Source organism: Perognathus longimembris, unplaced genomic scaffold (assembly GCF_023159225.1).
Source record: "Perognathus longimembris pacificus isolate PPM17 unplaced genomic scaffold, ASM2315922v1 HiC_scaffold_5346, whole genome shotgun sequence".
NCBI classification, from domain to species: Eukaryota; Metazoa; Chordata; class Mammalia; order Rodentia; family Heteromyidae; genus Perognathus; species Perognathus longimembris.
In genome coordinates, this window is record NW_025960763.1 from 1 (window position 1) to 11,575 (window position 11,575).

At 44.8% G+C, this 11,575-nt stretch overlaps 1 pseudogene; it reads right to left on the reverse strand.

Moving 5' to 3' along the window:
* Positions 1-4,990: 4,990 nt before the first annotated feature.
* Positions 4,991-5,735, reverse strand: LOC125345156 (annotated as a pseudogene).
* Between the last annotated feature and the right edge of the window lie 5,840 nt (positions 5,736-11,575).

Genomic DNA, 11,575 nt, shown 5'->3' on the forward strand with positions numbered 1-11,575 from the left:
CTCCTCCCTCAGGTAGCAGTCTTGTTGCAGCTCCACTTGTCTTTACATCCTGGAGACCACACAGCTTTGTGTGCTGGGGGTAGATCATTCTCCACTGAAATGATCTAGTTAATATACCTCTGTATTTTTCCTCATGAGTAATATCTAAACATTTTTTATTATGTTACATTTAAAGTAATCAAATATTGTTTGAAGATAAGCATTGGAAGAAATTGTGCAATGGTGTGATATGAATGTAAGAAGCTAGTTGACTTTAATTTCAAATGCCTTGGCTTGTCATTCACATGCCAGCCAATATCCTTGGTTTGTCCCCTCTCCTTCTGTCCTCTCTCTCATTGCCCTTACACTTACCTTACTTAAGGAGTTTTTTTGTGTTTTGTTTTGTTTTTGTCATTGGTCATGGGGCATGACTCAGGGCCTGGGTTGGTGCTCTACCATTGGAGCCACAGGACCACTTCCAGTTTTCCTGATGTTATTGGAAGATATTGTTTTCTGGACTTGGCTTCCCTGGCTGGCTTCAAACTTTGATTGTCCTATCTCAGTCTTCTGAGTTACTAGGATTACAGGGGTGAGTCACTGGTGCCTTACTTAGGAGATTCTCTATCAAATGAAAACTTTTAACCTGAAACTCTGTTTCATGGGCAAATTTATTGATGTTCATGAGCAGGAGGCACTTCACGTATGCTTTTCTGCATCTTTGAGACTTGTTGATGATGAGAGAGATGGAGAGCCTCGTTGTTCCATGAGTCACTGAATAGCTGGAACATTCAGAACCAATAGCAATGTGGAGTTTCCAGTTTATGAGCTTGAACTCAGGGCCTGACTCTCTTGCTTAATTTTTCACTCAAGGCTGCCCTCCTATCACAGTTCCCCTTCTGGATTTGGGGTGGTTAATTGTAGATACAAACTCTTATAGATTTATCTGTTCAGGCTGGCTTCAAACTGTACTAGGATTACAGCATCAGCCAGCAGCACCAGGCTTTTTGAAGTTTCTAGACTAAATTCAGACTGCACTTATTTGCTAATGTCTAACAAGATGTTTCTTTTATGAACTGAAGTTTGTGCAATATTGTGTTTCTTTCTCAGTTAATGTTATGTCTCTACTGTTACTTAATTCTGATTTGGATACATTAAGGCATTGTCATTTTCTTTCCAGATTTCTCATAATGAAGTGTTGTTTTACAAAATTTAAACCATTTTTATCTAGTGGAATTTCCTTGATTTATTTATTTTTTATCTAGGCAAATTTCATTTGTTTGTTTGTTTGTTTTTGCTAGTCCTGGGGCTTGAACTCAGGGCCTGAGCACTGTCCCTGGCTTCTTTTGGCTCAAGGCTAGCACTCTACCTCTTAAGCCACAGTTCTACTTCTGGCTTTTTCGGTTTATGTGGTGCTCAGGAATTGAACCCAAGCCTTCATGCATGTTGGACAAGGCAGTCTATTACTAGGCCACATTCTCAGCCTGGAATTTCCTTTATTATCAAAAATAATTTCTCTTGTTGGGCTTACACCTGTAATCTAGCTACTCAGGAGGGCTGAGATCTGAAGATCCTAGTTCAAAACCACCCAAGCAGCAAAGTCCATGAGATTCTTATCTCCAATTCACCACCATAAAACCAGAAGTGGAGTTGTGGCTCAAAGTGGCAGAGTGCTAGCCTTGAGCAAAAAGAGGTCAGGGACAGCACCCAGGCCCCACTACTAACAATAAAAATAAAAATAAATAATATTCCTTATAGGCAAGATGTTGGTTGATGTCTCAGCATTCTTCAAGTGTTGTGTATATAAGTAATCATGCTGTTAATTTACATAATGTTTCACATATTTCTTTTGTTGTTGTTGTTTGGTGGTCCTGGGTTCTTTAACTCAAGTACTGGGTGCTATGCATGCATTTCTGGTCTGCCCAAGGCGAGGGCTCTACGACTTGAGCCATGACTGTACTTCTCGATTTATTGGTAGTTTAATATAGTGTATGGGAACTCAGTCACAAGAAATAGAGAAGCCACATTTTGAGGGGTGAGTTGGGAAGTACATATTCAAGAGCTGGCGATGGCAGGAGAACTCCTGACCCAAAGACCTGCAGTCCCTGGAACACACTTCACACTGTTAGGTAACTGAGACATGAGAACAGGAGAGGAAAGAAAGAGCAGAAAAACAATACCAACAAACCAGATCAACTGCAATGGAGAGCTAAAGTGGGACAGCATGGTGACGAGAGGAGAGCTAGGAGACATGGAGTAAATACACCTGAGCTGGTGTAGTCCTTAAAAGGGTCAGAGTCAGGGGTCATGGTCACAGGTAGGTCCAGAGTCTCAGGAGTTCAAGGCACAGAACTGACAATTGTCTAAGCCCCTGCCTTTGCCTCTAGAAATTCAGGCATGTCTATCATCTGAGGCAAAGCTTCACCTTCCCCAATCGTGAAGACAAGATGGTGGCAGAGGCCAAAATGGGAATTGTTTAGAACTAGTATCCTTATTTCTAATGGGGATCATAGTCTCACAGGATTCTTGCCCTGGCGGGCTTTGAACTGTGATCCTAGATATCAGCGTCCTGTGTTGCTAAGATTACTGGCCCTTGGATTTGCTAACTTTGTTTTTTAATAGCCGTAGGGCTTGAACTATATCCTGGATGTTTGTCCCTGAGCTCTTTTGCTCAAGGGGTAGTACGCTGCCATTTTGAGATACAGCCTTACTTCCAGTTTTTGAGTGGTTTATTGCATATAGGAGTCTCATGGGGGGCGCCAGTGGCTCATGGTTGTAATCCTAGCTACTCACAGGAGACTGAGATATGAGGATTGCAGTTCAAAGCCAGCCTGGGCAGGAAAGTCCATGAGACTCTTATCTCCAATTAGCCTCCCCAAACCAGAAGAGGTGCTGTGGCTCAAGCGGCAGAACACTAGCCTTGAGTTGAAAACTCAAGGACAGTGCCCAAGCCTAGAGCTCAAGCTCAAAAGTCTCACGGGACTTTTCTGCCTGTGCTGGCTTCAAACCACAATCCTCAGTTGTAAGGCAACTCAATCAGTGAGATAAAAAGAAGCCACATTTAGAGAGGTTGAATTGGGAGTCTTTATTAGAAAGCTGGTGTCCAGAGGCAAACTCTTGTGACAAAGACCTGTAACCCAGGACACAGCTAGCACATAGGTTATAAAAGACAAAAACCACATGTTGGGGTAGAGAGCAAGCCTTAACAAAAGTTGTATACATACGCAGAGCAAACTGGAAGAGGGACAGTTTAATCTAACCCAAGTGGCATGCATAGGCAGATTAACTATCCAGGGGAGCAAGAAGGGGCAATCAGGACCCCAATTACCTAGGGGAAGCATGAGCTTCCTGGAGCCCAACAACTGATGACATATGTGCAATACAAAGAATGTCCACTATAATCTCCACGGTTTCTCAGAAAATCCCCAACTTCTCTTAACTTTCAGCAAGATGCCAAGGTGTTACCTAAATTTAGGATCTTTGCTTCACTCAGATCCTAGCCTCCTGATTCGATAGGACTACAAGCCTGAGTCCCCCAGTGACCTAGCATGGTCATTATTATTTGTTTGTCTTCACACTATTCTTGTCTCACAATAAAATCAGTGATTTCCTAGATATAGAAGTGAAGACTCAAGCTGACATGGAAATGGGGGTTGTCTTCCTCACTTGGACTGCAGCAGGGCTCCTGGGGAACTCCACTCTCCTTTGCCTTTACAGCTACACCCTGCTCACTGGACAGAAGGTGAGGCTCACAGACCCCATCCTCCACCATCTGGTCTTTGCCAACAACTTGGTTGTTTTATCCAGAGGGATCCCTAACACAATGGCAGCTTTCGGATGGAAGAACTTCCTGGATGATTCTGGATGTAAAGTTGTATTGTACTTCCACAGAGTAGCCAGAGGGGTTTCTCTTAACACCACCTGCCTTCTGAGTGGCTTCCAGTTCACAAAGCTTTGCACTAGAAATTCTTGGTGGAAGATCAGCACTAGATTCCACAAGTGCTTTGGTTTCTATGCTTCCCTCTTCTGGATCCTGCAGCTCCTGCTAAATGCTTATGTGCCTGTGAGAGTGATTGGCCCAAGATACAAGCAAAATGTCACCATGTACATGCATTATAGATACTGCTCCTCAGGCACACCACAATCTTTTGCAACTTTATTACATCTAGTCTTATTCTCTTCCATGGATTTTATATGCTTGGTTTTCATGATCTGGGCAGTGGCTCCATGGTCCTTGTCCTGCACAGACACAAGGAGAGGGTCCGACACATCCATAGCCACATTCCCTCCCAAAGACCTGACCATGAGGCCAGGGCCACACGCACCATCCTGACCCTGGTGAGCATGTTCGTCTCCTTCTACTGCCTCTCTGCCATTTGCACCGTTTGGAGTGGTCTACTTAGGAAGCGCATGTCAGTGGCTGATGGACACTTCTGTGTTCCTGGGTGCGTGTTTCTCTGTACTGAGCCCCTTTGTGCTCATCAGCAGAGACACCCGTGTCACTCAAGGTTTTTACTTCTACACTAAACCATCATTTTTGTAATTTGGTTAAACCAATATCTTATTACAAATCTTACAGTTCGGTCATAATTTTCTTTTGTTTTGTTTTTTTGTAGCACTGGGATTTAGACTCTATGTTCTGCATGTTGGATTCCATTTAGGACCACTGACTCAGCTAAGTAGGGCTAGGAGTCTGTATTACTGCACGGAGCCACACTTTGTCATTTGGGGAGCAAAGTGCCACCCCAAGTTCCAGCAGGGCTGGGTTCTTAAGGCAAAAAGCACATGTGCCACACACAGGTAGTCAGATGAGTTAAGCAAAGCAAACAAGCAGACATACAGAAGCAGAATGGCAGTCAGTGATGGATTACAATTCCAGTAAACAAAGCAATCAAAGCACTACAACTCTTGGTTCTGGGTGTGATTGGCATTTACCTGTTTAACTTTTTTTTTAATTTGCGCCAGCATCACTGTTTATTAACAGACCCAATTAAAAAATAGCATGGAGGATACCTCAGTTCTTTCTTCTAATAAGCCTGTTGATCTGATCCTCCCTCTTGGCAATATCTCCACCTTCTACAAAGTGGGTAGTCTTCTTCATGCCACCTCATGGAGAAGATAACTTGAAGGGCAACAATAAGTACTTGGCTTCCTTGAAGCGTTTTCCAACAGTACAGGTCTCATGAATTAGATCCTCTAAACAGAGGATGTCACATTTACCAAGAGAGAGAACAATCAAATTACTATCTGTTAAGGCAATTCACTTCTTATCGATTTTGCCATAACCATGCTTGTAGATGAGCTCATTCACTGACTTCAGGTTTGGGCTACCTCCATGCAATATGTGGTTCCACAATCCTCAGCATATGAATTGAAGCCTTGTTGAGCTTGACAAAGGTACCATTGAAGATCTGGCGAAGCCGAAGAAGCTGCAACACCTTATGGACTTTGGGGCTCACACCATTGAAACCTCTGATTCTGATGACAAATGCCAACTTAGGTTCTGCAGGTACGTAGAAGTTGCCTGCTTTTCTGGCCATTCTAGCCATTCTGGTCTCAGTTCTGTACATTTGCCCGTATTCCCTGTGATAGTGCTTGCCCTTCTCATAGATGAGCTTTCTCCTGGCCTTTCGAGGCATCTTTTCAGCACATTTCTTTCTCAGGCACTTGATGTTCAGCTCAGGGACATTACTTCGCTTTTTCTGAAGGGTTTTTGGCACAGCAGGAGCCTTCTTTTTCTTTTCTTGGGCACCCTCCATGGTTTCTAGCCAGAAAAGAGGAAGTTCCCATTTAACTTCTTAATTAACTTCTCCTAAACTAAAACATGTAAAGTGAGTGGCCTTCCTCATTCCTTTCTTTTATGAAGGTCAGCAGCTCTAGTTCAAGCTGTTTTTGGCTCCTGTTATTCAACTTAGCTTTGCCCTTCCCCAGGCCTTGGCTAAGCCTGCTGTTTCTAGGGGACTAAAAAAAAGGTGGGGACTCCCCTACATCTTTCACTTGGTTTTCACATTGCACCCTCTAGGGCAGGGGTGTAAGACTAGAGACATGCCCTAGTTTTTTTTCATATTGGTTATTGTTGAGATACAGCCTTGCTTTTTACCTCGGTCAGCCTGCACCCTGATATTCCTATTATATATTTCCTGAAGTATCCGGGATGACAGATGTGATCCAAGATGCTGAGGGGTTTTGTTGTTGTTGTTGTTGTTAAGGTAGCGTCTTAGGATATTGTTTGTGTCAAGACTCACCTCTCACTGTAACCATCCAAATCTCAGCGTCCCACATGGATGAGGTGATGGCATACTCTACCCCACCCAGCTAATACTTGAGATGGGGTCTTATGAACTGTTTACCTGGGCTGGCCTTAAACCTGAATCCTCCTGATTGAACCTTGCAAGTGTGAAACCCGATTAAACCTCATGGGCTGAGCCATGCATCCTTCATGGATAAAAGCTTTTAGATATTATTATTATTATTATTAATATTACTATTATCAGTGAGTCGTGGGGTTTGAACTCAGACTGGGTACTCTCCCTGAGCTCATTTGTTCAAGGATAATACTCTAGTTTATGGAATTGGCACATAGAATCCAGTGTCTGTCTGTGTGTCTGTCTCCCTCTCTTTCTCTGCAGGTTCCAGGATTTGAATTCAGGGCCTTGTGCTTGCTTAAATTGCCTCTTCTCCTGGCACTCTACCACTTGAGCCATGCCTCCAGCCCAGGCTTTTTGCATTTGTTGTTTTGTTTGAGCTCCTTAGCTCAAGACTAGTGCTGCACTATTTGAGTCATAGCTCCACCTCTGTTTTCAGGTGGATATTTGTTGATAAGTGTCTCTTGACTTTCCTGCTGGGCTGGCTTCTAGCTGTGATTTTCAGATGTCAGCCTCCTGGGTAGCTAGGTTTACAGGCATAGGCCACCAGCACCCTACACGAATGTTTATTTTTAAAATTATTAAATTATTATATAATAAAAGGCATTCTGTAAGAATCTGTATGAAATTGACACAAAAAGGTGGGGGGGGGGCATGGGAGTATCTCAAAAGTGATACCTCTGCAAGACCATGAGTTTGTTGCCTGAACCTGAAATAAAGTTATAGAAAATTTTAATGTTGTTCTGAAGGCCTAATGATCTTTTGCTGTTAGTTCAGTAAACAAGTAATGAATAAGGAAAGGTACCATTGCTGTCTAATTAACAGTAAAAGAACTACCAGAAGATGATGTTTTCACCCTATTTTACAGGAATTATAGTTAACTTTTCTTCATTACCTAATGAATTTTATAAATATAATGAGCACAAATATTAAACTTGGAAATAAGGTTCAATATTTAGCACAAAAACAAAGTGTTATTACTTGTTGGTGTTTCACATAGGTACCTGAAAACATTTTAACTTCAAATATAGTTAGACTGAGCATCTTGAGATAAAGAAGAATAGACTAGAAAGATCTGTCATGTGGAAAATGGGGATTACAGAGATCTGAAGAAATCCACCATGTTTGACATGGACCAGGAGACATGGTGGCAGGTCAAGCCGTAAATCTGTTTTAACTGCTAGTTCCTAAATGTAATGCAAGATGTCATACTTTGGGGACAAAAGTATGACAGACTCAGTATGAGGCCTGACCCCTTGCACAATATAAGCAGATGGACCTAAAGATGGTTTAGTTGATGATCAACTAAAATGTAGTATATATTTGAGAAAAAAGTTTCACAATTTTTAGTTTTATTGAATTACTATAGCATATGGTTTCTTAAATTACCATACACATCATTCATTGTGGTGATTCAAATGTAGGTAAACAACTTTCTATGTGTGTGAAAGTGGGTTTTTCTGTGTTGAGTGGCCTAGTTCTGAAGATACAATTTCTCTTATTCTTGTAGATATTCAGACTTACTGCTATTCTTTTAGTTAATTTCTTTCCTTTTCCTGGGCTTTGAACTCAGGGCCTGAGGGCTGTTTCTGAACTTCTTTAGCTCAAGGCTAGCACTCTACCACTCGAGCCATAGCATCACTTTTGGCCTTTTCTAGTAGGTTATTGGAAATAAGAGTGTCACAGGCTTTCCTGGTATGGCTGGCTTCGAACAGCAGTCCTCAGATCTCAGCCTCCTGTGTAGGTAGGATTACAGGTATGAGCCACGATTGCTTGGCTTTCTTGAGTTAGATTTGACAGGAGTAGTGTTCCTAGAAACTTGAACATTTTTTCCATCTAGTTTACCTAACTTGCACGTAATTGTTATAATTTTCTCTCTCTCTCTCTCTCTCTCTCTCTCTCTCTCTCTCTCTCTCTCTCTCTCTCTCTCTCTCTTTCTGTCTTCAGGTACCAGGATTTGAATGTAGGCTTTCTTGCTTGCTGAAATGGATTACTCCACTGGCTCTCTACCACTTGATCTCAGACTTTGTGTTGTTGTTTTTGTGTCAGTCTGTTATGCCCAGATTCTGGGGTCCCCAGACCCCCAAGGAGCCTAAAGCCAATGTAGTCACACGAGAGTCTTTATTGCGAGCTCAAGCCTGGGCTCATGATCGTCACCGCCACAGAGGACCTGAATCGAAAGCAGGATTATTATAGGGTTTGGGGGAACATTCCATGTGTCACATCATCACACAGCAAATCATGTCACACCGCGGGAAAATCATGAAACAGCATAGCAACTGGCAGCAAATCATATTTGTATCGGGGGAAAGTTATAAAATAATTCTTAAGAATGATTGGCCTAATCAATGGCAGGAACGAGCCTGGTGAAGGTGATTGGCTAGCTTATGGGATTCGAAATGATGGGTTTAGACAAATGATCTGTGTCGCAAGTGTGTCACCCGAGTCATCCTTAACTTGAGGGGAAATCTGTAACTTCAGTATTTCCTGTTATTTCTTGATTACTGGTTATTATGAGAGTTTCACTGCCCAAAGGGGTTATTGACCCTCCTCCTGGAATCTCTGCACTTCTATACTTTGTCACAGGGGCAGGTTTAAGGTCTTAAGCACACACCTGCTGGGAGTGGGCCTTCTTTCTCAGAAGTGGCTACTCTCATTTATAAGGGACACAACACATTAGCCATGTTTCCAAAACACAAAACACACAGGCCACACTTCAGTACATTTCCTTTGTGTCACAATGGCTAAAGCATTCTAACTTTAACTGACCTCTGGTCAAATGAAGTCTCTCTGGCTACCTTCATTATTTTAGACTGCATTTTGTTCGGGCTCTTCACTGAGGTGCCAGACTTTAAAGTCAGGCCCCACCACGTGAACCCCATTTTAGAATCGAACCCTGAGCCAATCAGATTTGTACCTGTGTTCTAATCTTGCTTGCACAGCTGATTGTTGTAACCTTGTTCTTTGCCTTTATAAGCCCTGTGTAATCACAGCTCCAGGCTCCCTCCTAACCTCCGCTGTGTCAGTGGGTAGGACGAGGCCCGAGTTGGCAGCTCGTTAAATAAAGCCTTGCCTTGCTTTTGCATTTTGGAGTGTCTGAATCTCGGTGGTCTTCTTGGGGGTGGTCTGTGACTTGGCACAACATTTGGGGTTTTGTCCGGGATAGCCCCAGAGACCCAGAGATCCCAGACTCCAAAGGTAAGAAAACAGCGCTGTTCATTTGTCTTGTCCTGTAATTTGTCTGTTTGTCTGCTTTGCTTTTGCTTATACTTGTTGGGCGCGAGTCAGTTTGGTTTTTGGCTGGAACTGATCAGGAGGGCCTCCTAAACGAGACTCAACCCGCCCACCTTGTACTTGGGTCTGCTCCTTCTGCTTATCTGGCAGGAGGTTGTGGGCCAACTTGGGTCCACTCCTTCTGCACCCTGGCAGGAGGTTGTGGGCCAACTTGGGAGATCTCCAACTCGTAACTCAGGTCCACTCCTTCTGTACCCTTGCAGGAGGTTGTGGGCCAACTCGGGTCCACTCCTTCTGCACCCTTGCAGGAGGTTGTGGGCCAACTCGGGTCCACTCCTTCTTGCAGGAGGTTGTGGGCCAACTCGGGTCCACTCCTTCTGCACCCTTGTAGGAGGTTGTGGGCCAGCTTGGGAGATCTCCAACTCGTAGCTTTTCTTGTTCTCAGGCCTGTGTGTTTTCCTCCTTTTGTATTAATTGTTTTGTTTTTTGTAGCCTTTTGGACTGAACATCTGATCAGAGCTATGGGTATCGTTCTATCTTGAGGACCTCCATCTAGCCCCCTAGACTTGATCCTAGCTCACTGGAGGGAGGTTAAGGAGATAGCTCAGAACCAAGGTTGTGGCCCTTAAGAAGGAAAAGTGGATCACCCTGTGCAAGTCAGAATGACCCACCTTTGAGGGAGCTAATTGAGGGAGCTTTGACATAGGTAAGATCAGGACTTTGCAACACCTAATCTACACCCCTCGTTCGGGCCATCCAGACAAGAGAGAAACTGTTGGGGTCCATCTTCCCCCCTAGATGGAAGGGGCCTGATGCACCTCCCCCAGCTGGGGAATGCCGCCCTTCCATCCTCTCTACATTGGAATCCGGAGAAACCGGTTGGGCAAATAGACCCCTGACTTAGCTGGCAGCCAGCCTGGCGCCTACCAGCCCCGCCCTGGTTTGGCGCGCTCAGAGTGACGTAGCCCCTTGGAGGTCAAGTGACCAGCCCCTTGGAGGTCAAGTGACAGCCTTTTGGCCTATCGGAATCCTGGCCAACCCCCTTCCCCCGGATCATCTCCCCTTGTCCCTCTCTCAATAAAGTTAGTTCGCTCTCAGAAGCTTACTCCTTGGTCTATGTACGCTAGCTCCCAGGGTAGGATAGCGGTCACATTGCCACGCGGGTCGTGCGCACGCCAGGCCGGAGTCGCCCCTACGTCTCACCCTGACAGACCTGCAGGCCGAGGGTTAGGGGAGAGGACGATACGAGGGTAATAAGAGAGAAAATAAGCATTTGAGCCGGAGCAGAGAAAGCAGACCCAACATAGTGGCGCCCAGCGTGGGTTGCAGGAATCCACGCGAGAAATCCCGGCTCCCGACCGGCCCTGACGGAAACAGGTTGGAAATCCTGAGATGCGCGATCCTCCCACCCGAGGTAAGAGGATGGGACAAGTCCAGAGTCGGCGAAACAATTCGCCCCTTAAGATCTTAAAGTTCACCCTCCAAAACGCGGGGATTAATATCTCAGAGCCCTGCGCTATACAAATTTGGGAGGAATTGACCCACAGGGTCCCATGGCTAACTGGAGCCAACCCACTCTCGTGGGAAACTTGGGACCGACTAGAGCGGGAATTACAAACAGCACCATGGGGAAAACTCCCACTGCGAGCCATTAAGACTCTCAAGGCTTGCCTCTCTTGGGACCCGGTCGGGGAACCCCTGGACTCAGGATAGGACGGCAAGAGGGAATTTTGATCTGGAGCGGGCCCCGATGCCCTACTCCGAGAAGCCCTGGGACGAAAGCTCGTTCGGTACCCAGGAATCCAAGCCTCAGCCGGCAGGAGACGAGCAGAGCAGCCGCAGGCTTGCTACCCCTCCCCCATGTGAGACTCAGCTTGACTCTATACATATGCAGATTTCGGCAACCCTGAGCCGCTTTTCTGAGGCGGCGGCGGCGCCCCGCAGCAAAAAAAAAAAAACAAAACAAAAAAACTGGCCTGGCCACTTTTAAATTCAGAGGC